Genomic DNA, 20084 nt, shown 5'->3' with positions numbered 1-20084 from the left:
CATTAACTTCCCCAATTGACAGACGTGTTCCTTGTCTCCAGTATTTAAAATCTCAAAAATTATAGAGGTCATCTACTCTGATCCATAAAGGAAGTCTAAATCCCCACAATGATGTCTTAACAAGGGCTCCCCAGCCTCTGCTTTAAGACCATAATAAGTGGGTACCTCAAAACTTCCTCCTCCATGAGGCAGCACCTTCTATTATGAATAGTTCTAATTGAAAACTTTTCTTCATATTTGATGGAAATCAGTTGGCACTTAAAATCTATTCCTTGAACTGAACTGAGTTGGATTAACAGAGGCATATTGTAGCAACAGGAGCATTAAAATAGCCCTTTTTTTCCAAATGTTTAATAAGCATACAGTATGTTTATGAATGCCCTAAACGGTGCTTTATTGAAGAACTTAAAAGCAAGTTAATAATGGCATGCTTACGGTCTAGACCTGAGACTACAATAACAATGCATTTGGAAAGAAAAATGACACAGTAAAGCCAGCCATACCCTGCAGATTATATTACAGATCTGATTCAGATTTGCAGGCAATCAAAGGCAGACTGTGTTCAAGGTTATTCTTGAGAAGTGAGGTTTAATGAACACAGTGAACATTCAAAATAAATGATCCCTGAGATATGTTAACAATTGTGAGGTTACATTTTTTTTCCCGTGTCTCAGCCACAACTCAGAAATAAACAGCCAAGGCTTTCCTTGGCCAGAACAGGGGGAGTGTTTGCAATTCTACCTGATGGATGAGGTGAACATCAAAATATCAAATGTGCATTTCTTCTTGTTTCTTATTTTATTTTTGTCCCTAGTAAAAAAAATGCTTTTGGTGGGAGAGGGGGGTGGTGGTGGTGGAGAGGGGACATTTTACAATGTACTGGTGTCTCTTATAGAATATGAACAAGCTGGATTAATTCTGAGGTGTATTAATACTTTCCTTATGCAATGCCTGAATTGTCATGAGAGTGGATTATTGCCTCGTGTGGCCCTTAATTTGTTGTCATTAAAGTTTAACAATGTAAAAACCATTTTGTGATATTATTAGTACCCCCCCACTTCCTTTTTCATGTTTTTATGGGTTTAAATAAGTCCTCTGATGCTCATTTTCTGTTTGTTTTGTGTACGTTGCATAAGTTCCTTGGGAATTAGTTTTCATGTCTATTAAATGAGAAGTTTGAAGTAGATATCTTCTGAGATCTCTAGATATATGCTATAAGATACTATGAACTGTAGTTTTATCAGCGTGAATTCTACCTCTGCCCTCCCCGCACACACACACTCAAATTTGAAGACACATATCTCTAGTCTTCCATGTGAGCCTTTTGCTATACACTTACAGTGAGGTCCAAGGCCAAATAGGTCAAGGTCTCCCATTGCATCCTGGGCCATCTCCAGTCATCTTGATGAGTATCTGATCACTGGATGCAGGTGACTCAAGAGAAGAAAGTCAGGCTGGTGCCCCTTGCACAGCCCTTCGTCACTCAAAACAAAGTCAAGTGCAAGTCATGTCATCATTTCTCTGACGTCATGGTCCTCTTCGAAAAGGAAGGACAAACACAACAACCTTTGCTATACAGTAATGCTTCCTAAGTCATAACAGTACAGTATTGTTTTGCCTAATTCTTTCCATGATCTCTAGAGAAGTTTTTAAAAATGTAGCTTTGGGGTAATTTACTGATGCTAGTTAAATCACACACACACACACACACACACACACACACACACAAGATTAATGAAAAAAATAAGCTGAGAGAGAGAGATCCTGGAAGTGCTCTGAACCACAAGATTCACTGGGAGTTGTTGACTGAGCATAAGTTGAAAAGAGAAATTAAATGGGACTGCTGTTCCAAGTGGGAGTAATCCCAACAAAAGCAGTCATCTGAGGATACCTCCTCAATAAAACCCCTCAGCAAAAGAGCAAAAAGTTATTAGTAGGCATGCTGGCCCTGCCCTTGGAAAACATAATAAGTCTCTCCATAGTCATGAAAAAATAAAACAAAACAAAACAAACTATAGTACTGTAATAGTTTCCCCCAATGGAGTTATTTGACACGTACCATCATATCTCCAGGAGAAGTAGAATATTTAAGAGACAATCATATGAATAGTATGAGAAGAAGCCATGATTCCTGGTGGGAAAGAAAGCCATAACAATGAGCAAAATGCACGTGATGACACCAGATAATGAGGCAGAGAATAATAAGTAAAGAAATGTGAACAGTTATGAGAAGGACCATAGTACTGGTCAGGTATAGAGGAGAGGCACAGTAGATAAACAGAGTAGGAGAGACGGGGACATGGGTAAAGAGACTCAGATACCCAGCATGCAGGAGCAAACCTCAAGTTCTATACCACTTTCAGGGGTCCCATTCAGGGAGCTAATAAAAGTGATATACTCTACGTGACAGAAATTGTTCAGATGCCCAGAGGGATTCAATTATATTATTAAATAAGATGATATTTTAAAGTACTTAGCACAGTATCTAGAACATAATTGAAACCAGTAAACTAGAAAATAAAAGGGTTTCCAAGTGATGCCTAGCATCAAACCAAAGGAGGACTCATATGATGGTTACACATACTTTAGCATATTGGGAGAGTTGTTTTGAAACATTCTCTGGAATAAATGTCTTAATAGGCTAATGTGCCTGAAATAAAACAGTGCCTCAGTGGTCAACTTGCTGGAGGTAAGTTTCTCTATATTCAACTAGCCTAGTCAGTGGTTATTGAACACAGAGGGTAACTTGTTTAACTTAACAGAATCATAGGGTTTAAATCTATGAGGACTTTGGAAATCAGCTAGACCTTTTCCCTTATTTTATAGAAGAGTAAACTGAGCCCAAAGGACACAAAAGAAGTAATCCATGGATATATAATTAGTATATAGAAGAGCCAAAGTTCAAACCTAAGTTTTTGACTTCAAACCAAATGCTTATTCTAATATACTATTATGCTTCAATGACTGGATGGGGCAATATTCACTAGCCATTCCTTCATATGCATTCCAGAATTCCAAACTAAATTTAAATCATATTGACTGACCAATAGTTTGCATATTCCTCCAATTCTTAATATTTTTGGAGGGAATTATAAATAGGGCCATTTCATTTGTTTTGTTTGTTTTCCATTCTTCATATATTACAGAGTACAGCAATTAGAGTTTCAAGTTCTTTCATTGCCCAAGATGTCATTCATTTGGGCTAGGTGACTTGAACTCATGAAGACAGCTAGACATTCTCTTACCAACTTCTTACTTAACACTAAAGAGAAGGAGGAGATTCTGCAAGAGGACAAAAGGGAGAGGGAAAGGAAAGGAGAGAGAGGGAGAAAAGGAGGTGAAGAGAAGAATCTTTGCCTTCTCCCTGACATCAGTTAACACCATCATCATCATCATCATCATCATCATCATCATCATCATCATCATCATCATCATCATCATCACCATCACCACTACCATTTGGAGAGTTTTAAATTCCACAAGGCACTTCACACATATTTCAGTGATCACTCTCCTATGCTTTCTAATGAACAGTTCTATCCCTTCTTGGATCATCCTCTTTCCTCCAATATGGCTAAAAGCTATAACAAAAAAAATACTTGTTTATTGCATTTAACTTTCCTTACCACCCTTAGCTTATTTTTCCCTTTAACATACCTGACATTATAATTACAGCACCATCCCAGTGTTTTGTATTAACCCTCTATGACCTATCATTAAGGCTGCCTTCTGTAAGTATATTTTTAAAGTGTTTGAATTCCAAGTTATCTGCTGTTTTTTCGGTTCTGTCTACATTTGTCTTTTCAGACTTCTCTTTTTTTTCCTCCTCACCAGAACTAATTTATTTTGGGTCTTAAGAATTCTTTCTTGAGAGCACCCACCCCAAATTGATTTTCTTTGTAAATAAATTACAAATGATGTTACTTACTATTTGTTTGGGCTCTAAAATCTGTTTTGTCCAATATGAGGTGGATGTCAGAATACTCCCAGCTTTCTTCTCTTGCTCCTTCATATATTCGAACACGGAAAGGCTACAAGGTTCCAAGATTTCCAATATTTCTACCCTCAAAATCAGTTCTGTCTTGCTGGTGATAAGAAGATCCAGAATAGAATGTCCTCTTATTGGCTTCACCAACTTTTGAAAGATGAAATTATCATTAATCATTTAAAAGAAATTATCATTCTCTCTAATTTTTTCAAAGAAAGCTCTACCAGATATTTGGATATTCAAAGTCCCATATCAATAGGGCTGAACAGAGTTCATGATACAAATAACTACTTAATAAATACTTTTCCCCCACACATTTCCATTCGGTACTATATTGTCATTCTTTTCCAGAGAAATGATCTGTGTATACAGCTTTTCATTTATTTCCCTTTTCTCTCCAGTTGGTCTGCTGGATACTTAGATGACAATCTAGCTTATACTTCTGCCTCCAGGGATTTGTTACCAAATGCCTCTCACCTGGTGTCCATCTTTCATTTCCTATATTTCTGTCCTGGACCCTCTTCTCTTCTCACTCTGTATTCTTTCACTTAGCTTCCATGGATTCAATTATCATCTCTATACTGATAACTGTAAAATCTGCCTATCATGCCCAAATTGTCTTCTGATTTCCAAAATCATAGCTCCACTTGCCTTTGACATCCTGAATTGTATGCCTATAGAGATTTTAAACTCAATATGTCCAAAGCAGAGGTCGTTCTTTCCCTCTAATCCTTTACCCCTTCCTAATTTCTCTAATTATTGGTGAGGGAAACACCATCCTTCCAGTCCCTTGAGTCCTATGTGTCATCTTTGTCTCACCTCTTTCTGTCATCCCTCAAATCCAATCCATTGCCAAGGCCTTTGCCTTTTGTTTTCAGCATCTTTTGATTATTCCTCCTTCTCTCTTCTTACACTTCTACCACTCTAATTCTGATTATCCAATCAACACATATTTGATGTAGTGTCTCTCAGCAGTGTGGAATCACCAAATAGCTATTTTCGTCTATTCTTTCCATGACTATTCCAAGCCAATCCCTACCTTGATGGCATCTGAATATCCATATCATTATTTCTTGGAAGACAAGCAGCTGCTTTTTAAAAGCATTCAGTTCCCTACTATTCAGGAATGGCCTCATATCTATTTCTTAGCTTCATATGCTCTTTACTTCTCTGCCTTTCCCTCTATGTACTTCTCCCTTTTCTTTAACACCCTGTCGCACATCAATTCCATTATGTCACTTCATTTTCTTTTTCTTCTTTGTTTACACACTGAATCCCTTTTCACTATTATTCTTCAAGGACAGGATTAGGGGCTGTGGCTTCACTGATGAAGGGAACTCTTGCATGTTGAAACTCCCTCCACCATGCACATTGTCTGCAACCTAGACTAGAGGAGTTTCCCAGAATGCTATGACATTAAGTGACTTGATTTGCCCAGTGTCATCTATATGTCAGAGACAGGATTTGATTTAGGTATCCCCAGTTCTTGGACCTGATCTCTATTTCAGTGTAAACCAATGTTTCTCATATTATTTTTAAATAACATTTTTTTTGGTCTCTGACACTCTGGAGAGTGAAGGGGCAAGTGTTCCTGAAGTTTCTTTATGTTTTCTCCTTTTGACACATTGGTCCTCTTCAGTAAAACTCTATAAATTAGGCATGGTTTATATGATTATAATATTTTACAGGATAGACAACCTTTAGAACTATTTATCCAGAAAAAATGACTGCTTTGGCATATAATGGTCCCTTAATCCAGCCTCTCAATGAAGGTGTTGAATCAGAGTCCATCTGGATACTTTGGGAGTATACTGTATTGTAAAAGGGATTTTTATTCCTTCTCCTCCACTGCTCTGCTACCTCCATCCCTAACTCTCTATACTTCTCCTCCAGCCACAGAAGCTTTCCTACACTGTAAGATGCCTCCACCTCAGCAGTGTTTCCACCCTGGAAAATGTCCTTTCCTCTATTTGGTGAATTTCTCCAGGAACCTCCCTTTAGAGGAAGTGAGTCCCCAGAGCATCCCCAGAGCATACATAAGTATATACTGACTCTCTCACTCTCTTACTCTGATCTCTATAGACTTCTCCATCATGAACCTGTGTGTCCCTCCCCCATCTCCCTGATTTTTGGCCTCTTTTTTGTGTTGTCTCCCCTCATTATAATGTGACTGTCTTGAAGAGAGGAGCTGTCTTTCTTTTTTATTTCATTTGTATTCCTGGTATTTTGCACAGTGTCTGGGAAAGTATAAGTACCTAATAAATATTTGTTGAATTGACTTGACTCCAATTCAGTTGGGATAGATGAACTCTGAGGTCTACCAACCTTCCAGTTATAATTTTGTTAAGAAATGAGTTGGAGTAGATGACCTCTGAGCTTCCTTAAATTCTGATTTGTTGTGTTTCTATAATCAGACTTGTTTCTCTCTTTCCTTTCCTATACTGAAAGTCTCTAGCCCCAGAATATGAAGACAGGTTGCTTAAGGAACATTTTTTTTAGCTGTCTCCAAAAGAAGCATTAAATTGTGTAGTTCAAAGCTAGAATAGATGGAGAGAAATTTGTTGTTTGTATTTTTAGAGAGACAGAATTAATAGGTAATTTTCCTCTTCAGAAAATGGACCAAAAAAACCCTTTAACTGAAAGGTTGATATTAAAAATGGAAGTCATTAAAGCAGCTGGGAAATTCTTATAATGAGTACAGTATGGAAATAGGAGAGACCCTATGACCTGAATGAATTACAAAGAAAATAGGTAAACCAACCACAGAACAAAATCTCTTTTTTAAGAGACATAGCTTTGGGAATTCATTACTTTATGTCTAGAAAAATGATGACATACCATGGTCAATAAATTTCATAGTAAAATGGTCCTCTTTTGTAAAAGCCATTCACATGGACATAGACCCATGACTATGCATAAAATGGCAAATTTAGCCACTAACATGATTTTCCTAAAGTCCATGTCTGACCACATCACTCTTTTACTCAATACTTCCAGTGACTTTCTATTGTCTCCAAAATCCTCTGTTTGACAAAGACCTTTATATTTAAGTCCCTTTCTACCTTTCCGAAATTGTTACACTTTATGGTCTACCATGTGTTCTTCAATAGTGACTCTGGTCCTCTTCCTATTTCATGAACAAGATATTCCATCTCTAGTCTTTGTCCATTTCCTCTGACTGTGTCCCATGCTTGGAATGCTCTTCCTCCTCAGGTCTGCCAACTGGCTTTCCCAGATTCCTTTAAGTCTCAACTAAAATCTCATCTTCTACAGGAAGGCTTTCCTAAACCCTCTCAGTTCTGATGCTTTCCTTCTCTCAATCAGTTCTTAGTTATCCTGTATATAACTTGTTTGTGCATAATTAATTGTGTGTGGTCTATCCCATTAGATTATACACTTTCAGAGGGCAAGGACTGTCTTTTTTTTTTTTTATATATATCCCCAGAGTTTTGCACAGTACGTGGTGCTTAATACATGTTTACCAACTGACTGATTGACCAGGCATCTCAGTGAGTTTAATCTTTAATTTTCATTCTTCCTCTCCTTTCCAAGCCCCACAAAAATTCTTGGTGATGTTGCATTCATGCCAGTAACTCTAAATATTCTGTTTTCTCAGTTCAACTCTCTTACCTCCATCTCCATTTTACCTGTCAGACACATTGTTCACATCTTACACCTTGTAGTCATTCCAAACATATTAAATTCTAGAATTCTCTTTTCTAATCATGATCTACTGTTCTACCTTATTTTCCTTGTCTCATTCTTCCCAAAACTGTTCTTCACTCTTATACGACTCTGAAATCATTCATATGCTCTATTTTCCAGTCTACCAACCTCTATACTGGCCTCATTTTCCATTTTTCTCAGTCCTGAACCTATAGTTAATAGATCTGACAAAGATCTACTCCCCATTTTTAATGCCTTGTCTACTTCTGCTAGTCACATTTTCCTAATCTTTATTATTATTTGTTTCCTTCACCCCACTTCCACTGAGCCTCTAAAAGCTATTGGAAGAAGGCAAAAAACCACACTGACTGGTGAAAAAACACTACTAATTCATATTATTTCATCTCAAATCCACATCAATGACTTCATAGAGGTTTTCTTTTTTTTTCATTTTTGATTGTCTTTCATACTCCTCTCACTAGCAATTTCAAAGCAATTCATTTCTTTCTAAGTCCCCCCCCACCTCCACTCCTTCCAAATCTCCATTGCTTTTCTTTTTAGCTCCCTTTAACAAATCCATGCCTCATCCGACCCTTCCTGTTTTATTACGGTGTCACAGGGCAAATAGCCCTTCTTGTCAAGACCAACTCTTCATCTTGTGCCCTTGATATCACTCCCTGCAGTATCATTGCTCCCATCAACTCTACCCTCTCCCTTTCCCACTTTCAAGCTCTCTCTATTCACTAGCTTTTTTCTATTGTTTGCAAATATCCCCGCATCTCTTTTATTCTTAAAAAAATCCTTGATCTTACTCATCCCTCAGATCACTGAGTTTTTTCTTAAATCTCTACTCTCATTTACTGTTAAACTTCTAGCAAATGTCATCTATACTGATTGTCCCTACTGCCCCACCACCCAGTCACTCTTCAAAGTTCACAATCTGGCTTTTGAAATCTCTCTATCAAAATTAATCTTACAAATTTTACCAATGAGATTTCAAATCCTAAATCTGATCATCTTTTCTCAGCCTTCATTATCTTAAATTTCTCTGCTCATTTAGAGCAAGGATTACTTCATATTATGTCTTCATATACTCCAATCCTAGCACAATTTTTGGTACATACTCAACACGTAAGTTATTGTTGATTGATAAATTATCTGTGCCTTTTCTGTCTCCTCTTCAGTATTCTCAGTTGTCTTCATATCTAACTCACTGCTGCTAACTGATCTTTTTTCACTAATTATTGCCCCTCTTTGTCAGTGTCTTCCAAGTATTTGTCTTGGCCTTCATTCTCTTTTTGAGAAGTTTCATGGTAAAGTGAGGCAAACACAGCAATTTGGAATCAGAAGGCCTGATTTTGAATTCTGTCCCTTCCACTTACTCCACGCGTGATTTTGCAAAAGTCATCTGACCTCCCCTGGCCTCCATTTCCTTATCTGTAAAAATAGGGCAGTGCAGATAAAATTCTAAATACAAATATTAATATTCTTTTTTTTTCTTAGAGTCCCCCCATCTGGGGAACTTTTGAGACTTCTAAAGGATCTTTGGCTCTTCTCTCTTCTTATTATTTAATTCAGTATCAAGAACTTTGGATTCTATTTCTGTGACATCTTTCTTATTCTTCTTTTTCTCTCTACAGTCTCAGAAGATAGTTGTGTAGATCATAGGAGATAATATAGACGAGTCCTTGGAAAACATCAAAATGCTATATAAATGTCAGCTATTATTGTTACTATTACTCAAACTGTCCAAAAAAAGTAATGTTATAAAGTGATTGAGAGCTGGACTCAAAGTCACGAAGACATGAATTCAAGTCCTCTCTGTGACCTTGACCAGGCCACCTAAACTCTGTATTACAGGATAGCTTCATTTGCATAGATGTTGATTTCCAACCAATGACATCACAGGTGCGGTCCTCATCCTTATTCCTCATAAACTGCTACCACCTTCATTTCAAGGTACTGCTGTCATTCTCATCAAATTCTTATACAGCCTTTTGTTGCAGAATATACAATGACCACTCTGGAATTAAAAGCTGAGAAGCAGAGATTTTTCTACTGAGTGACAGCTTTTCCCTGTCCCTTCACTGTGTTCTTAGGGTTTTTTTCCTCCTTTTTTCCCTTTCTTTGTTTTGTATGATCAGCAGTAAAGAGGCTTTTGAGAGACCAAGATCACCTAGTGGGGCAAGGTCAACTACAATTGACTATTGCTTGGAGTTTCTGAGTACATAGCTTGAGTCTGGTGATACACAGGCATGACCTGTGAAGAGTTCTAATGATTTTGCAGATATCTAGGATGATGGTGGAACAACAGTGCTAGAGATTCCAGATAGACCAGTCATTCAATACTAGGCATGAGAAACAGTGAATTGGACAAACCAGTTCCCTAAAACCCTAGTCATGATGAGGTTACACAAGGACAACCATTCTAAACCTCAGGACCCCACTCCTATTTTATCTGTTGAGGAGCTAACCTGGACAAATCTCCTCCCCACTCACCATGTTATTTCCCATGTCCTGGCCACTGAGAGTAGATTAAATGCGAGAAGATTGGGATGATCACTACATAAAGTCGCTCATAAGACATGTCATTCATTTTCTTTGTTTGATTTCAATGTGGATTTCCTGTGATGTAATATGAATCATTGAAATTTGGCAAAATAAAAGAAATCACCCAAATATAGGATAGCAGTAAGCCAAAGTAAGGCTTCCAAAATTTATATATTTCAGAGCAATATTCTATTTTCCTTCCCCTAAATCAATATGAGATTGGGACCAATATATTCCTCTTTTGTAGTCACTGGACCAGTAGCCTACGGATAGTATCATCTAGTGATCAAAATGTGTACTATGCTTCTTGGATCACTAGTTAATTAATTAATTGATTGAGTGTTTTTCTGATCAGTGTTAGAAAGCAGAGCAATGCAGCAGATGTGTATCATTTCTGATTCTGAGGTATCTAGCTTAAAACACCTGTCACATTACTAATTGATTTCCCTGCCTCCACTTCTCTCCATAATCCAACGATTGCATAGCTAGAACAATATGCTTTGTAAAGGCATAGGTCTAAATACAACACTCCAGTAGTTTTCTGTTGCTGGCAGGATAAAATACCTATAAAATAGTATCATTTCGTGTCTCCCACAATGTGGGTGCAACCTGTAATACCATTCCCCTTCTGTTTCACACGACTTCCCTTCGCATATTCCATGTCTTAACCAAGTTGGTATACTGCTGCTTTTCTAAACTTGACATGTCATCTCCCATCTCAAAGTATTCAGTCAACAAAGATTTATTAGGTGCTTACTATATACCAGGTACTGTGAAAAGAGCTAAAAATACCAAGAAAGCCAAAAATAATGTTCCTTCCCTTAAAGAGATTACACTCTTTTAGGTCAGGAAGTATTTTTTTGAAAAACTGTATGTATTTTGTATATGTGTATGTACGCATGTACTGTGTTAATCTAAGCAATCTCATTGTTAGAGTTCATCCCCAGTGACTAGAACATTATGCTTTTTTGTTCCCTTTCATGGGCAGCCTCCTCTATATCACCTCCCTTGATTTATTCTCCTTCCTCTCCCCGCCAAATGAACAGGTTCTCTCTCTTCCAAAATATTCCTGGAGTTCTTTTTTCCATCTTTCCTTTGCCTCCATTGCTCCATACACACACACATGCACACACACACACATATATGTGTATATATCTGTAAAGATGACATACACTCTACAGTGACCTCCTCCAAATAGAACAGAAGTTCCTTAATGACAGGTTCTGTATCAGTTTTATGGTTTTATCTTCAATGTCTAGAATGATGAGCATGATAATAGCTAGCGTTTATGTAGTACTTTAAGATTTCTATATTGAATATATATGTATGTATATATATGTATATAGACATATGTATATGTATATATGTCTGTGAGTATATACATATATGCAAACATACACTCATTTATTCCTCACAACAGCCTGGTAAGGTAGGTGCTATTCTCATGGATGAAGAGTCAGAGGGTTGAGTTAAGATAAATGACTTACCAAGAATCTCACTTCTCACAAGTGTCTGAGACAGAATTCAAACTCAGGACTTCCTGATGCCAAGTGCTATGATCTATTCACTGCATCACCCAGCTGCTTTAATACAAAGGAGACACTTTCTCGACTTTGATGTCTTTTTTGAATCTAGACCAATGAAATCATCTTGTAGTCTAGAATAGTGAAGTTCAGAAAAGGAAATACACAAACACTGTTAGGGACAGAACATCCAAAAGAACCAAGAGTCCCTAAGTCTCAGTGTGGGGCTCTTTTCATTAGTTGTCTCATTTTCTCCCATAATATCTACTGAAGAACTTGCAAGAACCCATCAAACTTCAATAAAACATATCCTAACTGAGGATGGAAAGCAGGTTCCCAAATGAAAACTATCAAAAGACTTCTGGGAAAGCTAAGTTATGAACAGAAATATGGAGAAACTGTCATCTAAGTGATACATGCAAAAACCCCAAAAACAAATAAACACCATTTTTAACAATTTTCACCTGCTTGTCAATAAGCTTCAGAATGACATGTGATAGAGATTATTGGGTTTCACTGATCTCTAGGCTGGGGGTCAGAGTTATGGGTCTATAAAGATGCTTTTCTAGATCCCATAGACCAGCTTCACAATGTACCTGTCAAAGTCGGGGCTGAGAGGTATCTGGTGTACCTCAAGTACTTCAGTCAAGAAACCCTCTCTTCTCTGTACCCTGCTAGGCTTCCTCTCACCACCCAGGAGATAGGGGGTTGGAGGAGAGGGCAGCAGGAGGTGGAAATCTTGCTTTTCTAGAATCCTGAAGAATACAGGGGTTTAACTTGTTACCATAAATTGTCTTCTTAGGGAATTATTTTAGTCATGTCAAGCATAATACAGTTTTTATGGGTATGAGAAGGCTGTAATCGAATTTCAGAGGGATCCTTATCGCCTTACTGTGGGTTTGCTGCTTTTAATCGCAACCCTTTTATTTGAATTTGCTTGGCAAAAATTCAATATGCTTTTTAGCTGACAGCTCAAGACACAGACTGGTCTTTTACACTAAATTTTCTCATGCCAACACTATGTTTTAAATCATGTTATCATCACTTGCAACGGCCAATTAAGGAGTTATTTTTGTAGTCCGTTATGGGCCCCAATTGCTGGGTGTAATTTCTTCAACCCAGTAAGAACTGTCTCTTTTAACAATATACACTCTAAACTTAATTAGAATGGCAGACTGCTACTCTAACAAATTTCTGCAAAGGAATGGATTTCAAATCTTTGTGTATTGGATGCAAGAAAGATAAAGAACCTCTCTCTATCTTGTCACATGCCAAATGGTCAGCCTCCTATAAAATCCAGTCTGATTTCCTGGAAGATTACCATTCACGCTGAATCCTTTTTGTTTTTTGAGGAGCTGAAATCTCTTTTAGACCTATTTAACAGATAGTATATGACCAGTTGGTGATGCCCATGTGGATTCTAGGTCATAGGACAGATGAAATAAACTGAACAATTTCTATGTTGGAATTATATTTTACATATTTCTGTTCAGTCTCCCTTTAAATCAATCCTAGAATTATAATATTGAAATATCAGCAATGGAAAGAACCTAGTAGGAGACTCAGGTCAGGCCTGAGAATGAATTCCCTCTTCAACATTCGTGACATATGGACATCAAGTCTCTACTTGCGAAATTCTCCAGTGACTAAAGTTTCACTTTCTTGAGACAAATCATTCTCTTATTTTAACAAACAATTAAAAACTGAGTAATGACAGCCATAATTCTTGGGACATATTTCCTTATATTTACTGAAAAGCTACCTCTAAAATTTCTAACCATAAGTCCTATAAGATATAATAATGTTATCATTAGGTAACAATCTTGTGTAATGTACATCTTTTCTTCTTGATTCAATTTAATGTAAGCTTAATTAAGCTGCTACTGCATCCAAGACACTGTGACAGGCTTTGGAGATCCAACAAAAAGGGGAAGAAGGGGGGCAAATAATGAAATTACTTGTTCTCAATATACTTGTATTCTCCAAGCCAAATATTACTAATACATCTTCAATCTATATTAATAATGCACTGTTTCTAATGCCTTCACTTCAGCATGGGAATGTCTGTCCTAAAAGGTAGTGCCCAGGACTGACCACCATTCTGCCTATATATTTTTATAAAGATTGGGGACAACATTTTCCTCATTCTGGAAATTGAATCCTATTTACAACCCTTTGGGTCCTTGTAAGAGCAGCCACCAGAAAGGGGATGCCTTTCCCCATTCGTGCCTCAGTTATTTACTAACAATATAGGTGCTTGAGGGGGTAGTAGAGTCAGTATATTGGGGTACCCTTCCCCATCTTTCTGGTTAACATCCTTTCCATTTTCCCCATTTTGTCTTGATATCCCCTGCCCCAACTTCATGCTTCACAGAATCATCATTTTCCTTGGAACCCTGGGACTCCTATCTCCATTCCAATGGTGGTAGGTTGGTTTCTTATCCCACCTTCTCTCAAAAGCAGACATAGTTATTCACTCAGCTTGGATCAACAGTGGGATCAAGGACCATTGGATCTACCATCTGTACTGCCTTTCCACTGCCTCTCTATCCCACAAGTCATGTGGCACTGACATCTGGCTTGCCAACACATCTTAAGTACCTATATATCTTGGCATTTATTCTACACCATTATACCGTTAGGACTTCTAGGTCCTTCCATCCAACCTGTAGCTAAACCACAGGATCACAGATTTAGAGCTGATAAGGTCCATAAAAGTCATTTAGTCTAGCCTCCTCATTTTACAGAGGAGGAAAGTGAGGTTCAGATCATGTGACTTGCCTAAAGTCACAGAGCTATGTATTATCTGTTATGTCAGAACTGGAATTTAAAGTCAGACCTCTTACTCCAAATCCATTATACTTTCCAATATACCATTCCACCTCTCCAAGATGTTATATATTTTTATTCCCCAAAAATATGTGATCCTGATGAGCTCAGTGATCTTAGAAAAGTACAAATGGACTTCCATGAAATAAGAGTGAAGTGAACAGAGCAAAGGAACATTGAATACAGTAGCAGAAATATTATTTTAAGAAAAATTTTGAGTGAATAAGTCATTTCGAGTATAATAGACACCCAAATTAACTACCCAAAATTAATTACCCATAATTAACATATGAAGCAAGATGCTATCTGCCTCACTGAAAACACAACCTGTCTGCATTCCTATTTATATCCCCCTAGAAGAGGTGCAATAAGACATAGGTTTAAGTTCTGAAACATACTGGCTGTCTTACCTTGGGCAAGTCACTTGAATTCTCAGTGTTCTGGGAATCTCTAAGACTGTAAACTGCAAACAGGTGTCAACTTGCATTGGTAGAGAGAGTTTTATTACCTGACAGTTCCCTATACCAATCACTGGCACAGTCTTTATCCCCAGCATTCACCATAGTGTTTGACTGACATAAAGTAAGAGCTTAATAAATAAATGCTTTCTTATTCATTTGGCCATCCCTGATGTTCTGTCCCTCTCATAGTCAGAATCACTGAATTTCAAGGGATATCAGCAGTCACATCATCTCCCCCCACCTGACAAAAAAACAAAAAAACAACAACAACAACAACAAAAAAACTTCTCTACAGCATCACTGGCAAAGAGACCACCAGGGCCGACTCTTTGAATTGGGACACTCAGTGTAAGGAGGAAAGGGAAAGAGTAGGTTTATTCAAACCACATTTTTAGTAAAGGTGTTAAGGAAGTCCACATATTATCTTTAAAGAAGCACTTTGAATTCTTACTGCTTCCTTACCCCCAGGGACATCTCTGTATCTTTCACTTTCTTCCTGTTCTTGATCATTCTGGGAGTTTGCAGTGCACAGATAAACAGCTACGGGAATCAATTCCTAAGGGAGCTAGCTGCCTCTTACTTTTTTTTTTTTTTTTTTTTTTTTGCATGGCAAATGGTCCTTGGAGTTTGTAAAAGAGCTTACCCACTGTGTAGTTCAAAAAATTCATCTCTCCTTCAATAGCTTTGCTCCTTTTCAGTCGTTAATTCATCTTTTGAAAGGCATACACATAAAAGTACAGTGACACACACAATGAAAATCTTTTTTTTTTAATTTCCCATGGTAACAGGAACTTGGTTGTGCAGTGGATAGAATACTGGACCTGGATTAAGAAAGACATAAATTCAAATCCAGCTTCAGATTTATTGGATTATAATCCTGAGCAATTCATTTGACATCTGTCTGGCTCAATTATCTCATCTGAAAAAAAGAGGAAAAAAAAAGAATAGTACCCAATTTTCAGGGGATTTTTTAAGGTCAAATGATATACATATATATATATATATACATATATATAAAATACATGCATATATATATCCACATATATACATACATATATATTCCTTTAAAATTAAATATATATGTATGTGCATATATATGTATATATTTATGTATATATGTACATGTACATATATAAAAGACTATATGAATATTAATTACAAGTATTAAAGTTATTATTTAGGTATCTGGCAATGTCAACACTATCTTCTTTAACTGAATCATAAAAATCAAGAGTTGAAAAAGGAGAGGTTATCTTGTACAACCCAGACATTTTATAGCTAGTCAAGGTCCAAAGTAGAGATGAGATCACAAAGATACAACCAAAAAGACTCAAAGTCACAAAAGAAAGAAGGGAGGAAATGAGCATTTATTAAGCACCTACTATATACCAGGCACTGTGTTAAGGTGTTTTACAAATATTTCATTTGGACCTCAAAACAACCCTTGGGAGCTGGATGTTATTATTATCCCCATGTTTGTTGCTGTGGTTCAGTAGTTTTCAGTTATGTCTAACTGTGACCTCATTTGGGGTTTTCTTGGCAGAGATACTGGATACTAATTTGTCATTCCCTTCTCCACCTCATTTTATAGATGAGGAAGCTGAGGCAAACAGGGTTAAGTGACTTGCCCAGGGTCATATAGCTGGTAAGTATCTGAGACTGTATTTGAACTCAGGAGGATGAGTCTTTTTGACTCCAGGTTCAGCACTTTACCCACTGTGCCACCTATCTATTCCATTTATTGTCTGTGGAAATAGAGCCAGGTGACTTGCCTAGCATCACGCATGCTGTGTAGTATCTGAGCTGGATCTGAACTTAGGTCTCTGTCTCTACACCAAGCTCTCTATCCAAAACTCCACCTAGCTGCCTCTTAATATAACTAGAACTGTCATTGCCTGTAAATTCACTTCCCTTTCCATTGTATTACATTGCTTTTGGATCCCCACATAAACCCTAGATATACTTTCTGAACTCCCTTAAAACCTTCACCTTACATATACTTGAAAGTTTATAGCCCCACTGACAGTACAGAACATTGACATTCCCATAATGGATGTTTATTTAATTGTAGATTTGAAATTTCACCTCTGCTAAGGTGGTGGTGTGTGAGGAAGAGTGAGGAAGAATATCATGGAATTTTGTTGGAAAGAATGTTGAATTTAGAGGGAAAAGAACTGTAATCAATTCTTGTGGTTGTTATTAATTTACCACTATGGCTCATCATAATAACAGTAAGATTCACATAATATTCAATGTGACAAACTCATAAACCATGTCCATCCTTCCCTGTGATTAGTGATTGCTTCGTTCTCCATTGTCTACTACAATGCTTGGAACATAGTAACATAGTCCTTACGCTTTTTGATTGATCAGTTCTATAGTGATCCCAACGTACTGCTAGCTGTCCTCCTTCCTAAACTCCTCTGTATTTTAAAAGTTTGCCTTTCATTTACTTATTCTGTGTATATGTTCTGTATACATATATATAGGTATATATATGTATGCATTTATATATGTGTGTGTATGTGTGTGCATGTGTATGTGTATGTATGTGTATACACATACACACTTAGATCAACTACATACATATACACATGTATACACACATTTTGTGTATACATGTATGTATGTATATTCTGTATCAGAAGGTGAGCTCCTTGAAAGCAGGATTTATTTCCCTTTTCCTTTCTCATTCTTTTCATCTTCTTGTACTCACTTAGACATTGTTCCCTCTTTCCTCATCTTTAAAAAAGGTGACCATCATAGCGACTACTTCCCAGGATTGTTGTGAAAATATAATGAAATAGTAATTGTAAAGTGCTTAAGATAGTGCCTGTCACATGGTAAGTATTATATAAGGTGTTGTTGTTACTACAGTTTCCCTTATCAATACTAGTAGATTCACTTTCTTAATCATGGCAGAAGTGTAGGCATGTTCCTTGCTCTCCCATGCCACTTTTAGACCCTCCATACTACTGTAACTCAATAACCTCCCCTCCAGTGAGCTTCATTCCAACCATAATTGTCACCCAATTAAGATTTTGGAAGCTGTTATCTATTAACCCCCAACAACTCTTTTCCCTTACTCAATGACTTCAGTGCCTAGATCAAAGTCTTTTTCTTCTCCCCAAATCCTACCTTCACATTAAGTGACTTCGGCCTTCATAGAAATACTCCCAATACTTTGCCTTAATTCCTCAGGCACTCATTTTACTTATTCCCCATGACATTTCTCCACTCTACCTCAATGAACTCTGAAGTCCACCTATTACTAATAGATTAAATAGAAAATCTCATTTTGTTTTTTATAATTCCATTAAGCCTGGTCCTTTTTTATCTTTTCCAGACTTCTCATACATACTTTCCTTTAATTTACTCTGTATTTCAGTAGTATCAGTCTTTTTACTATTCCTTACACACAATACTCCATCTTCCAATGCCATCTTCCCTGACTGTGGCCAATGCTTGAAATTTTCTCCCAATTCTTCTTTTCTCCTGTCTTCACCAGGATTCCTTCAATTCTCTGCTCCAACCCTTCCATCATTGCCTCATCTGCGAGAAGCCTTTTCCATTTGTAATAGTAATTTAAAATGGGAAGATCTTTCCCAACCATTAATAGGCCTATGTGACCTGTTTGGGTCACATGGAAACCTGAGTCACATGAGTCCAAGTCACATAGGTGGAACAGAAAGAGGTGGAGCTAGAATAGAACTAGGAGGAAAATAGTGAGAAAGCAGTCAGAACTGAAGGATGCAGGCAAGTCACAGGTGGCTGTGAGTGTGAGAATGGTATTTTGTTTAAGGGAAGCCTGCTTAGGATTAGTTTAATGGAGCTAGTTTGTGGGAAGCCTAGGAGGGGAAAAGCTTGGGGGTAGTACCGTTCTCTGCATTGTTATTGTGTATCAATTTCTTTGTTACTATGATGGATTTGGCTTTCTGGTGTCTGAACACATGTTTTGGTTCTATGTTCCATGTGGAGAGTCTATGATATTTCATGATTAAGAATTGTGCTGCAATATTCATGGTCACCATAGGCGCTGTGAAGATGCATTGGCGCTACACCATTCCACCTCAATGCTGGTTCTTTCCATATGAAATTACCTTCAATTTACTCTGTATGCAGCTGGTGTGTACATAGTTATTTAGATATCATGTCTTCCATTGGAAAGTGAGTTTCTTGAGGGAAACAACTGTTTTTAAGCTTTCTCCATATCATCAACATTTAACAAAATGTTTAACCCATAACTGTTGATTTGACCTCTATTCCAGGTACCTAATAGTTCATAGAAGCATACAAGATAGTAGCAATTTAATAAATGTTGAATGATTGATTGAATTCCAAGTTGACTGCCAATTTCTATACTCTACTTCCCCTATGGAATTTTATAGATCTATTATCCAATCCATTTCTACTGTTGTTAGTCATGCAAAAAGTTCCAGGTTTGCTCAGGTGCTCACTTCATTTGAATACAGAATAAGGAAGTTCAGAAAATTGCCATTCATATATAAGCTAGGCCATACTGAATTTGGCTGACTCTTTATGGTTTCCCTATGTTGATATGATTTCAGGCAAGAGGAACACCAGAGTCTTGAACATAACCAATAAGCCTGACATATGCACTGCCACTGGCAGCCAGACTTTGCTGTCACTCATTGAGTACTAGTGCTTTATGTTCCCAATACTTTCTTCCACATCTTAATTATAAATTCAGTACACTCCATTCTCTTTCACTCTGTTCTACACAGAGACTCATTCCTTCTATTTCACAGTTGCTAGTAATTATTTTCCCTTTGGAACAATTCAATCTGTTGAATTTTTATCCACAGAGGGTAGTTTGCATCCTAGTACCTCTAACATTAGCACTGACAATGCATGTAGGAACTTCTTACGTAGACCTTGGGTATATCTGGAAGTCTTAAGTCTGTATATGCTTAGTAATCTAGGATTTTTTTCCCATTCCAGACATTTTTATATAGACACAATGGTGCAATTTGAAGCCCTTCCATATCTGCCTATAAGCAAGGCGGCAAAGAGCAGAAAGAGACATTAAATTCTGCCTTTATCCTA

This window comes from Notamacropus eugenii, chromosome 1 (assembly GCF_028372415.1).
Source record: "Notamacropus eugenii isolate mMacEug1 chromosome 1, mMacEug1.pri_v2, whole genome shotgun sequence".
In the NCBI taxonomy this organism is placed as follows: Eukaryota; Metazoa; Chordata; class Mammalia; order Diprotodontia; family Macropodidae; genus Notamacropus; species Notamacropus eugenii.
This window is presented reverse-complemented; position numbering follows the sequence as displayed.